Source organism: Podarcis melisellensis (genome assembly GCF_964234715.1).
Source record: "Podarcis melisellensis genome assembly, chromosome: 8".
Lineage (NCBI taxonomy): Eukaryota > Metazoa > Chordata > Lepidosauria > Squamata > Lacertidae > Podarcis > Podarcis melisellensis.
Window position 1 is genome coordinate 26,244,169 of NC_138540.1, and position 12,674 is coordinate 26,256,842.

At 44.7% G+C, this 12,674-nt stretch overlaps 1 long non-coding RNA gene across 1 annotated transcript in view; it reads right to left on the bottom strand.

Annotated features, from left to right (window-relative positions):
* The window catches only part of LOC309377011, a 72,920-nt gene that overhangs the window by 38,586 nt on the left and 21,660 nt on the right, over positions 1 to 12,674 (bottom strand). The window lies entirely within an intron of this gene.

Consider the following 12,674-nt stretch of genomic DNA (forward strand, 5'->3'; position numbering starts at 1 on the left):
GCAGCTCCAACTGGAATAACTTGTCATTTGCTGTAACCCTGAACATTGCTGCAATCTGAATTTTGATGCCGTGCATATCCATGCAAGCAGGCCGGCCTGTTCCATCATACTCTTGTCTTGCAAGGTAATTGTCGGTTCCTGCACAGCTTTATTCAAAAAGTAGATGCTCTTCCAGGGACAACTGCCCCAAGTTTTCATATCCTTGTTGTGTCCACTAATCTGTTAATGTAGGCCGGATGTTTTTAATGTATTGGGGGTGGGGTTATAACTCACGTTGTGTTGCCCTGGCAAGCAAAAGTGACTAATAAATTAAATAAATAATGAACAAAATTAATTTAATATTTTTATTATGAATCTCAGTTGGCCTACTAGTAGAAGCAGGGAACCTTTGGCCTCTCAGTAGTCACACCAGTAGTTACTGGTAGCTCAGAGCTCTGGAATCGATCACCAAGTCCTGCTCAGCAGACCCAGAAGCTCAGCCCTCCTGAACAAGCCCCTTACGCCTGAGTTCAAGCCACACATTGTGTTGGTATTTTAGTATTTTTTTGGTTAAAGAATAAAAAGAGAATTCCTTGGGTGCCTAGATCCACATTTGGGTCAAGTACTCTTTGGTCAGAGATCCCCAGTAGAAATTTAGAATCACAAAATTTGCAACAAAGTAAAACATGGAAATAATAGGCTTTAAAACATCCCCTTTTAAGTTTCCTCCAAAGTTTCCCAATTTTCTTAGCATAGAAAGAGGCCACACATTTGGTAAGTGGAAAATGGTTTACTTACAAACTCTTCAAAGGTCAGGTTCATGCGCTGTTCCATACAGCAGTAAGAAAAGACAGGCAGTACAGCTTAGTTTCAAAAAGTGGTAAATGTTTCTATGTTATTTATGCAGTGGTACCTTGGGTTACATACGCTTCAGGTTACATACGCTTCAGTTTACAGACTCTGCTAACCCATAAATAGTACCTCGGGTTAAGAACTTTGCTTCTGGATGAGAACAGAAATTGAGCTCCAGCAGCGCAGTGGCAGCAGAAGGCCCCATTAGCTAAAGTGGTGCTTCAGGTTAAGAATGGACCTCCGGAACAAATTAAGTACTTAACCCGAGGTACCATTATATAGAAGCACAAAGATGGCATGCGGTCTATGCTTGGAGCATTCAGCTTCAACCTCCTCACTGGTCAGTTCACATAGTGGGGAAAGAAAAGGTGTTTGATATTCCTTCCTCCCAAGGTGAGGGGTTGTGACCTAGCTAAGCCTGGCAGGACAGCTTACTTTATGGTCTTAACCCTTTTGTGCATTGCGTTAAGCATGTTGGTTATACGGGCTGATTTATCCCACAGATTCTGTACGGCTAATGCTTGGTTTAGCTAGAGCTGAAGGCTGCGTTGCAGTATTAAGGATGGACATGTCTATCAATTTCAGTTTCTTGTTTTTTCAATCTCACGTTCAGTTCTCCACATGTCCACTGTCAGTTTGCAATTTAGAAACAAAGCGGGGGGAAGGCCTCCTGAGATTTCATCTGTAGCTTAGTGTGAATTTCCTCTGATGCAGTGTGATCACATTTTGCGCCGGGGTTACATTCAGGAAATGGAGTATATAAGCAAAAACGCATATAACCTTCCAAGCAAGGCGAAGAGCTCTCCGCCTACTTACCGGACTCTGGGGTGCTCTTACAGGGGGTCCGAGAGGCTCTCATGAGCTTTTGCACAACTGTCCAAGTTCTTACGAATGCGAGGGCCTCTTAGAGTCCTGTAAGCAAGGCGGTGAGCTCTTCACCTTGCAAGCCATTAATTTGTGGGATTCCCACCGGCCCGCTTTCAACCATGCAAGGTTGAAATTGCGCAAGTGAATCACATGTAAGCTGTGACTGTATTGTATGCACAAATGTCTGTATGCATGTTTGCCTATTACACTTTCTCTCCCCCCCCCAAAAAAAGAAGAAGACAGTGCTCCCTAACATATTGCAATTTTTGGTACGCTCTTCACTATTAGATACATTTTCATGCACCCCAGCATATGCAGTTTTTGGATACAGTACTTGGCCAGAGAACTGCATTGCAAAAAAAAATTAAAAGTGCAAACTGAGCCACATTTCTCCCCATCCCTAGAAAAACTCATATTTTGAGTTCCATCTACCGCCCTCCACCCCCAACTGCGAGGATAGTCGCAGCATATCCATCATCCCCTTGCCAGCCTCTTCGGCTTCCAAATTGGATGTCAGCCTTCCATTCTAAAAGTCCCCCATGATAAGTCCTGCCTGGCCTGTCACCATCTCTTAATTGGTATAATTAGCATGATGGATGGGAAGGTAATTGTCTGGTCAACAAGGAATCCCAGTCTGGGGATCCGTCTGGGTGCATTGGCAGAGTTGCCTTTTTCTATGTTTGGAATATGAATTTTCCTTCTCCTAGTCGCTCCTTCCTTACCTCCGCTTGGCCCCTGGCCTGCAAGAAATCTCAGGGAGTCGTGGTATGCTCTTGACCCATGCTGGGGCTAAGCTAAGGAGCTTGATGTGAAACTGCCCGATTTAGATGACTCTGCACCAGCAGGCTGGAGCTGGTAATTGTTGCAGTGAGGGCACTCTGGAGGGCCAAGGTTAGTGAAGGCTCTCCTGAACCAACAATCTGTGTTAGTTGTTGTTGTTCTTTCTATGATTGAACTGAGCCGCTCCCCCCTAAAAAATCTAAAGAGTTCTGTGTTGTCCCCAAACCTGCAGACTCTGGATCAAATGTTTTGCATAGTGGGTTATACTAATTCTCTGTAAGTGCTGGTCCGCAGGCACTGTGATTATTAAAGCGATTTATTTGCGTGATGAAAGCATTTAATTTGTCTTATGTGGTTTTTTTAAACAAATGGCCCTTGGGAACAGTTTTGAGTGCTGTTATGCTGACATCTTGTGGCCTGTGTCTTTATTGCTAGAGACACTCGCAATATCATTGCTGGGCAGTGATATATGTCCATACGTAAACAAGCCAAGATGCGGAACCTTCACACTTTACCCGCATGCTAACATAAGTTCCGTCAGGTCAAGTGCTTAGAATGAGGAAGCAGGGAATTTTGAAGTTGCAGTAAATGGAAATTGCACCACGCTGTGGGCAGGGACAGGGGAAGAGATTTGGAAATAGAAAATGAACTAGTGAAGAATCCCCCTGTGTGTTTTGGTTCCACTTCCCAAGTAGATCCCAGGTAATCTGGGAGTCCAAAACCTTCGGAAGAAATCTGATCGAGGAGAGTTTTGATAGCATCTGCATTTATGAGCTGATCCCACAAAGTGACCTTGCCTGGGGGCATCTAGTAACATTTCTCATACCCTCCCATGTTTCTCCAATGAAAATAGGGATGTCCTATAATAATAATAATAATAATAATAATAATAATAATAATAATAATAATAATAATAAAAGAATAAGGTAAAGGTAAAGGTACCCCTGCCCGTACGGGCCAGTCTTGACAGACTCTGGGGTTGTGCGCCCATCTCACTTAAGAGGCCAGGGGCCAGCGCTGTCCGGAGACACTTCCGGGTCACGTGGCCAGCGTGACAAAGCTGCATCTGGTGAGCCAGCGCAGCACACGGAAACGCCGTTTACCTTCCCGCCAGTAAGCGGTCCCTATTTATCTACTTGCACCTGGGGGTGCTTTCGAACTGCTAGGTTGGCAGGCGCTGGGACCGAGCAACGGGAGCGCACCCCGCCGCGGGGATTCGAACCACCGACCTTTCGATCGGCAAGTCCTAGGCGCTGAGGCTTTAACCCACAGCGCCACCCGCGACTGGGTTGCCCCAGCCATTTTTGGTTGTTTCCAACATATATGAGAACATAATAAAACATTATTTTTTTTAAAAAAAAAAAAACCTTCCCTGTACAGGGCTGTCTTCAGGTGTCTTCTAAAGGCTGTAGAGTTACTTATCCCCTTGACTTGGGGGGGGGGGTAACATAACTCCATACCCACCAACATTTCTCCAGTGAAAATAGGGACGTCCATAGACTTGCTAGCAAAACTCCATGAACAGATTCTCTACACCGGCTTTCCTCCACAGTTGACCATTGGCTATTCTGGCTGGAACTCGTGGAATCCAGTATCTTGAGGGTGCCACATCGGGAAAGACTAGTTCAAATATCAATCCCAAAGAGGAGGAGGCTCTTTGTTCCCTCTAGCTGCTTTTGTGAGATACTCAGCATGGTGGAAAAATGCTTCCTGTTCTCCCCTGAGCATCTACAGGTGTCTCACCAGAGATCTGCATTGCTCTGAGGACTCAGTGCGTCGGGTGAGGGGAAAGAAGTCTAATGGGGCAGATGGTGGTAAGCAGATGGTGCACGTAGAAATATTATCTTTCTGTCTGCACACAGCCAGAGTTAATATAAGGCTCTAGAGATCCATTCCACACATGCAGCCCTTTACGAGCTCTGGAACATGTTGAGGAAAAGGATATCATGTCCAGAATGTCAGCTAGGAAAATGAGAGGGTGGGAGAGATTAATCATCAGTCTTAAAGGGCTGGTATTCCTCTGAGATTGTGCAAATGACCAGCTTGGTGTTGGGTGTAGTATTTGATGCCCTGACCACTTTTGGCTTCATTCAGAGCAAAAAGCCATGTTCCTAGTCCCCATTTCACAACAAAGCGATCTTGACGTAATCAGTGATGCCCATAAATATTCTTCAGGTGTGGAGTTTAACTGATGAACACGCATACGCCAATGAATGCTGGCAAAAACAAAAACAAAACCATCTTAAAGTGTTGGGTGCACGAGTTTATCGAGAAGTAAATCTGACAAAAGTCAGTGGGATCTAATTCAATGTTGGCATGCATAGATTTAAATGCCCAAACAGCAAAGGGCAGTAATTCTGGACCAAACAAAACTACAGAACAATGTAAAAGCCAGCAAAAACAATACAATATAATGTGACTTAATACAAGGTGTTTTGTGTTGCTGCTGGCAAAATATGGGCAATGATCCAAAGCATCTAGAGTAGATGGGTCATAGCTCTGTGGTAGGATATCTGCTATGGATGCAGAAGGTCCCAGGTTCAAGCTCTGGCATTTCTGGAATAGGGCTGGGAATGTACACTGTCTGAAATCTTGAGGAGCTGCTGCCCATCGGTGCATCCAATGCTGAGCTAGAGGGACCATTGGTCTGACAATATAAGGCAGATTCCTATGTTCCCAGAGTGTTGTTCCAAAACAGTTCGTTTACATCATGAACTGCCTCAGTCCTGTATACCTGAAGGAGCATCTCCACCCCCATCGTTCAGCCTGGACACTGAGATCCAGCGCTGAGGGCCTTCTGGTGGTTCCCTCATTGTGAGAAGTGAGGTTACAGGGAACCAGACATAGGGCCTTCTCGGTAGTGGCACCCACCCTGTGAAATGCCCTCCCTTCAGATGTGAAGGAAATAAGCAGCTATCTTCACTTTAGAAGACATCTGAAGGCAGCCCTGTTTAGGGAAGTTTTTAATATTTAATGCTGTATTGTTTTTAACACTTGATTCAGAGCCGCCCAGAGTGGCTGGGGAAACTCAGCCAGATGGGTGGGGTATAAATAAATTATTATTATTATTATTATTATTATTATTATTATTATTATTATTAAAATAACCCTGGGAGGCAGGCCAGGATTTTGTTTGTTATCACAGGGATGGAAGCAGAATTTGCATGGTTCTTCCCTTTTAGCAGTATATTGACCCCATCCAACACTATCAAGCTTATTTGTGGACAAGAATGCAGTTTCCTATCGGATTATGCATTCCTCTGGGTTTTTATGATGCCATTTTAGTACAAAAAAAAAACCCCACATGCAGAAGCATATATTTTGCATAAAAGTTGCCATTGCTTTCCTGCCCTACTTCTGGGATTCCCCAGGCCCAGGAACATCTAACTAGCCACAGCAGGATGCTGAATCTGAGGAGCTTGAGAAATCTGCTCTTTGAGAGTTTCCATGTCAACTGACTTGCTCAGCACCCGCCAGACTAACGTGCGGTTTGGGATGTACTTGCCCTTTAGATTTTGCACGTCTCTGAGTCTTGCAGTGTGAAGTCATTGACTTGAAAAAAATAAACAAATGCATGTTTTAAGAGTTAAGCCAAAATTAGAAATGCATGCCTTTAAAGAAAATACGTTTTGAAATATGCATTTGATGAGAAAATGTATCCAAAATATGGTTTTCATATGCATTGTTAAATGTGCATTAATGCAGAAATGGGATGGAACAGACTTCATTCATAACACATGGGAAATTGATGAACTGATCTGTTCATCCCTGCAGCTTGACTAGATGGTCTGATGCAGCAGAGGCTCTTGTCTTCCTAGGGAGCGAGGCAGATGCATTGTAAGAACTCCAGCTGAATTTGGCAAAGAGAAGTCTCTCTGGAATTTTTCTCATCCATACATTGTGCGTGCTCCAAATTATTAATTATTATTATCACTTCTTATCCACCTCCAGAATCATTCTGTTCAGGAGACAGAGGCTAGCCTTTGTTGGTCATTCAGTTCAGCAGAAGACTGTGGTCTAGGGTTGGGGTGGTCGATTTAATTCGATTCATGTTTAACGGGAACCCGCCAAATGTGCACTTCCTGAAACAATGCAGGAACCCATAGGCAGTGGCACTTTGAAACTGGCACTTCTCTGGAGCAGTTATTGAACCATAAACATTGTACAGAAATGTGTGCATCTGGGGAAAGTGTGCACAAAAATGCATTTTTCATTTAAAACAGGAGGGAATCAGTTTTATGTAAAGGAGCCTATTTTGGCATTAAGGGGCATCTTATTCATTCGTTCATTTTTATTAATAATGTGGTTTGAAAAATGGGTATATTTGACAAAATAGCATACAAATGTGTACATTAAGTGGTATATAAATTAAAGAATCAATCAATCAATCACTGACAAATTCTGGTGAGTGCTTAAAAAGAAAGAAACATAGCAAACTTTTTACTAAAGATGAAAGCAGAACTGCGCTGAGGATGAAGGAAGCCAGTTGGAAGAAAAGAAGAATTGAAATATGGTATATAAAAGGGAAAGGGACCCCTGACCATTAGGTCCAGTCGTGGCCGACTCTGGGGTTGCAGCGCTCATCTCGCTTTATTGGCTGAGGGAGCCGGTCTGGGTCATGTGGCCAGCATGACTAAGCCGCTTCTGGCAAACCAGAGCAGCGCATGGAAACGCCGTTTACCTTCCCGCCAGAGCGGTACCTATTTACCTACTTGCACTTTGACGTGCTTTCGAACTGCTAGGTTGGCAGGAGCAGGGACCAAGCAACGGGAGCTCACCCCATTGCGGGGATTTGAACCGCCGACCTTCTGATCAGCAAGTCTTAGGCTCTGTGGTTTAACCCACAGCGCCACCTGCGTCCGAATATGTATATGGTATATATGTGTATGGTATATGGTATATACACATCGTTTAATATTTGTTTAGTATAAGTGTTTGTATCTACTTTTGATTTTTTTTTTGTTTTTACCTTTCTTTTATTTTTATTTTTTATTAGTGTGTGTGTGTGTTTGTGTTGCAAAATCAAAATAAAACATTTAGAAACGGGGGGGGGGGCATAGGAAACTTTACTTAAGAATGGAACAGAAACTGGGAGAAAGCCAAAACAACAGTCATCCATCTTTCCTTAGTCCTCTTTTGTCTGTCCTTGCCTGCACCTTTCCAAATTACACCGCTAGGGAGGACACCTTGGATGATATATATACGCAGCGATGTCCTGCTGATGGCGGGAGGAGAGAGCCAAGTTTGCTTCTCTGCCTGCTTTCAGGTATTGTTGAGCAAAGCCGGCTTTGTTTCGTGGCTTCGGATCATGTTCCGCTTCTGCAGACAGGTTGGACCGCGGCAAAGACAAGGGCCTCTTCATACAGGAGACGTGCCGCCTCCCACCTTTGCAGCAGAGACGAGGAGATAAGGTAACAGGGTAAAAATGGGAAGCTGGTTAGGCTGTTCGGAAGTGGCCCTTTTCTGATTCATCCCTGCATTTAATGAGAACATCCTGTGCAAGACAGAGGAGGGTTTTGTTGCCTCGTGATCCCTGAATCAGAGTGATGGCATCTGGAAGAACTCTCTGCCTTGGCATGCACTCTTGCACAGCCCCTGTTTACAGCTTCCCCGATCTCTCCATCCTTGTGTAACCTCCCACAATGCGGCTTTCATGAGTTCCCACAGCCAGTCATTTGAATGAGGCACACTCTCCGAGCAAAGGAGGAGGGCGGATCCTCATGCAGAAGGAACTCCAGAGCAGAGGAGAGCAAACTTTTTGCATTAGCGTTGTTGCATTTCCTGCCGGGCAACCTTCTCTGGAGGCTAGGGGTGGGCGGGGCCAGAGGCAAAAGTGGGTGGAGCAAGGAATGTAAAATTTGCCACTCGGCAGTAGGCTCATTTGTGCGGGGACGCGCAAAGACACCTCCATCCTCCGTTCAGGCAAAGCAAGAGGCATTACAGTATCAGGGTTCAAGGATACAGTGGTACCTCGGGTTACATATGCTTCAGGTTACATACGCTTCAGGTTACAGACTCTGCTAACCCAGAAATAATGCTTCAGGTTAAGAACAGAAATCGTGCTCCAGTGGCAGCAGGAGGCCCCATTAGCTAAAGTGGTGCTTCAGGTTAAGAACAGTTTCAGGTTAAGAATGGACCTCCGGAACGAATTAAGTACTTAACCCAAGGTACCACTGTAATTTCCAGCCAAGCGGAAACATTCAAGGAGGCTTTGAAGCAAAGATGGTGATCATAGGGGCCAACTCCCTGGGGTCCTGGGTGCTGCGTGAATAAATACTTAATAATGATGATGATGATGATGATGATTTATTTATACCCCACACATCTGGCTGGGTTTCCCCAGCCGCTCTGGGCAACTTCCAGCAAAATATTAAAATACAATAATTCATCAAATATTAAAAGCTTCCCTAAAGAGGGCTGTCTTCAGATGTCTTCTAAAGGTTAGTTGTTTATTTCTTTGACATCTGAGGGGAGGGTGTTCCACAGGGTGGGCGCCACTACTGAGAAGGCCCTCTGCCTGCTTCCCTGTAACTTGGCTTCTCACAGTGAGGGAACTGCCAGAAGGCCCTCGGCGATGGACCTCAGTGTCCGGGCAGAACGATGGGGGTGGAGACACTCCTTCAGGTATATATACTGGGCCGAAGCCATTTAGGGCTTTAAAGGTCAGCACCAACACTTTGAACTGTGTTCGGAAACGTACTGGGAGTCAATGTAGGTCTTTCAAGACTGGTGTTATGTGGTCTCAGTGGCCACTCCCAGTCACCAGTCTAGCTGCTGCATTCTGGATTAGTTGTAGCCCCACAACAAAGGTAGCCCCACACAGAGAGCATTGCAGTAAGGCTGCATTCTCTCACATAGCTGGCTATATCTTCCACATGAGCCCCATTTGAAATCATCATAGAATTATAGGGTTGGAAAAGACTCCCTTGCAACACCTTGCAATGCAGAAATCTCAACACACAGTCCCTTGCCCAATTTGAAACCTGCTTAGCTTTGCAAATGTGCCAGCAATTTCATTGCTGCGCCACCAAATTGTGAGTTGGCCTCTCCACAACTGTCTGGCTGCTCTTAACCAAAGATCTTGAATCACACTGGGCTACTCAGAACTTGCCAAACAAGAGTTCATGACTGGATTGCCCCATCCCTGAACTCATCTCTACAGCAGACTGGGGAAAGGGGTGCAGTTCACAACCAGTTGTCACTCTGACGGCGGTTATTAACACTGTGAATGTTTCCAGGGGAGTTTTGTTGTTAATAATAATACAAAGGAAACCGCACACTACCCAGCGATACACAGGAGAAAATGAGGAACAGCCACGAGCAAAGAAGAGGAAGGAAGAGGAAAGGAAATAGCAGAGTGGTAAGAGATAAAGATTGGGATGCAGAAAGATGTTACCATTTAGTGCTTCCAAACTTCAAATTTACCCCCTATAAATCTAACCTCTCCTCATCCTGCACATAATATAAGGCTTATTAAGGGGACTCCAAATTTTGAAGTTCGTAGTTAATGAAGCCCATAATATAACAACCTATGGCTGCATTTTAATTTTTTTAATGTTTCAATATTTTAATTGTTGTATTCATTCAACTTGTTTTATTATTGCTTGTTAACTGCCTTGAGCCCAGCCTTGGCTGGGGAGGGCGGGGTATAAATTAATAATAATAATAATAATAATAATAATAATAATAATAATAATAAAGAAGAGCCCTGCTGGATCAGGCCAATGGCCCACCTTGTCCAGCATCCTGTTCTCACAGTGGCCAACTGGGTGCCTGTGGGAAGCCCGCAAACAGGACCCGAGTGAAAGAGCCCTCTGCCCTCCTGCAGTTTCTGGCAGCTGGCATTCAGAAGCCTTACTGCCTCCAGCTGGGAGGAAAAGCATAGCCATCAATAGCCTCAACCTCCATTAACCTGCCCAGTCCTCTTTTAAAGCCATCCAAGTTAATGGCTGCCACTGCCTCCTGTGGCAGTGAGTTCCATAGGCTGTGTGAAGAAGTCCTTTCTTTCATCTGACCTGAATCTTGAACATTCAGCTTCACTGGAGAGGCACAAGTTCTAGGTGGAGAGAGGGAGGAAAACCTTTCTCTATCCAAGCTTCTCTCACATCCCCTCTTTATTCGCCTTTTCTCCTAACTGTAAAATCTCATAGGCTGCAACTTTTCCTCATAAGGGAGTCAGCCATTCCTTTGTTTATTTTGGTTGCCCTTTCCCAAAGCTTTTCCAGCTCGACAATATCCTCCTTGAGGTGAGGCAACCAGAACTGTACATAGTATTCTGAACAAAAGATTCCTAATATGCAGTCGCTGGGTTCACCCCCGAATTTCCATTGTCCTTTTTTCCTTTCCTTTCCTAAACGCAAGGCAATGTGGCCTGGGCCATAGGGGCTGATGGAGGGCACTGCCCCACTGAAGCACAGTCTGCCCACCCCTCGCAACCCCCCTGCCTTCTTATTTATTTACTATACTGACACCCCGCCTTTCTCGGCAGCCTAAAACATTTAAAGACATCACTTGTAAAATGCAGAAGAATGGAAGCAAACTAGTTAAAAGCAGTAATTAGAATGCCCTTGCCACATATTTGAAAGCAATAATTAAAATCCAGTTTGCCCTGACATCAGCCCACTGGTCAGTATCACCTGCACATTAGTTTTATATTATTATTATTAGATTGGTTTTTATTAAGTCTTCAAAAAAAATAATGATTTTGCTTCACATACAATATACTATTCTCTTACATTTTTCTTTTGGAATTCTCACCCTTCCCACCCTGATGTTTTTGTTCCTATCCTTGGTTGCTGTGTTCTACATGTTACCAAACCCCCTAACTCCATGTTACTGTTTTCTTTTCTCCCCTGCCACTCATATCTCAAATCCTGCTCACAATTTCATATTGCTATAGTACTTCAACAGATACTGTAGTTAAAAAAAAAAGCCCTCCAGTTTTCTACAAGCGGTTCATCATTTGAATCTCTTAGTTTTACAGGCCATTTTGGCATAATCCGTCAATTTTGTAAGCCATTCTTTTTTGCTTGGAATCTCTTTGTCCATTTCTGCACGCAATGAGTTCTGGATGCAGTTGTTGCATACCTGGTTGTCAGTAGGGAGTGATGAGTAAAAGGATGTCTCTATGACAGAGCAGGTGGGGTGAGAGGGCACTTTGGAGAGTAAGACACGAACGCAGAGGGTGTATTCAGGAAGAAGATTTACTTCCAGCTTTCCACCCGTGATTATATAGGGGAAGGCCCACGGCCAACTGCGAGAGCACCCGCTTTGCATGCAGTGGGGCCCGAGTTCGATTTCTGTCACCTCTAATTAAAAAACAGTGGTACCTCGGGTTAAGTACTTAATTCGTTCCGGAGATCCGTACTTAACCTGAAACTGTTCTTAACCTGAAGCACCACTTCAACTAATGGGGCCTCCTGCTGTCGCCACGCCACCGGAGCACAATTTCTGTTCTCATCCTGAAGCGAAGTTCTTGACCTGAAGCACTATTTCTGGGTTAGCGGAATCTGTAACCTGAAGCGTATGTAACCTGAAGTACCACTGTAAACTCCAGCAGCAGGAAATCTCTCCCCTGGGTTCACCTAGTTCAGTACGGTGGTACCTCAGGTTAAGAATTTAATTCGTTCGGGAGGTCCGTTCTTAACCTGAAACTGTTCTTAACCTGAGGTCTTTAGCTAATGGGGCCTTCTGTTGCTGCCACGCAGCTGCCGCACGATTTCTGTTCTCATTCTGAAGCAAAGTTCTTAACCTGAGATACTATTTCTGGGTTAGTGAATTCTGTAACCTGAAGCATCTGTAACCCAAGGTACCACTGTATTCTGATCTTCTATGAAGCTGAGGGGTGGGTCCCAATGAGCAGCACCTGATTTTCAACTATAGACTGCCTCTGAAACTGGGGGCTCAATTTTAGCTAACCATTCCCAAACATGAGTCAATCTTTTCCAGGGCTAGATTTGTTTTCCTTCTGCTGTACTGGAATACTGGGCGGGGGGGGGGGGCTTGGTGGGGCTTGGAGCAATAGGAAGAGGAATATGTGGGTGCCCCAGGTGGTCCAGTGAGTGTCAGGGCCAAGTGGAGATTTCAGCAACTGTTCTTCAGAAGCCTTTCTGCCTCTAGCATAGACATCGTGGCTAGAAGTCACTCACAGGCTCTGTGGATTTGTCTAATCCTCTCTTTTTTCCCCTTTAAAAAAA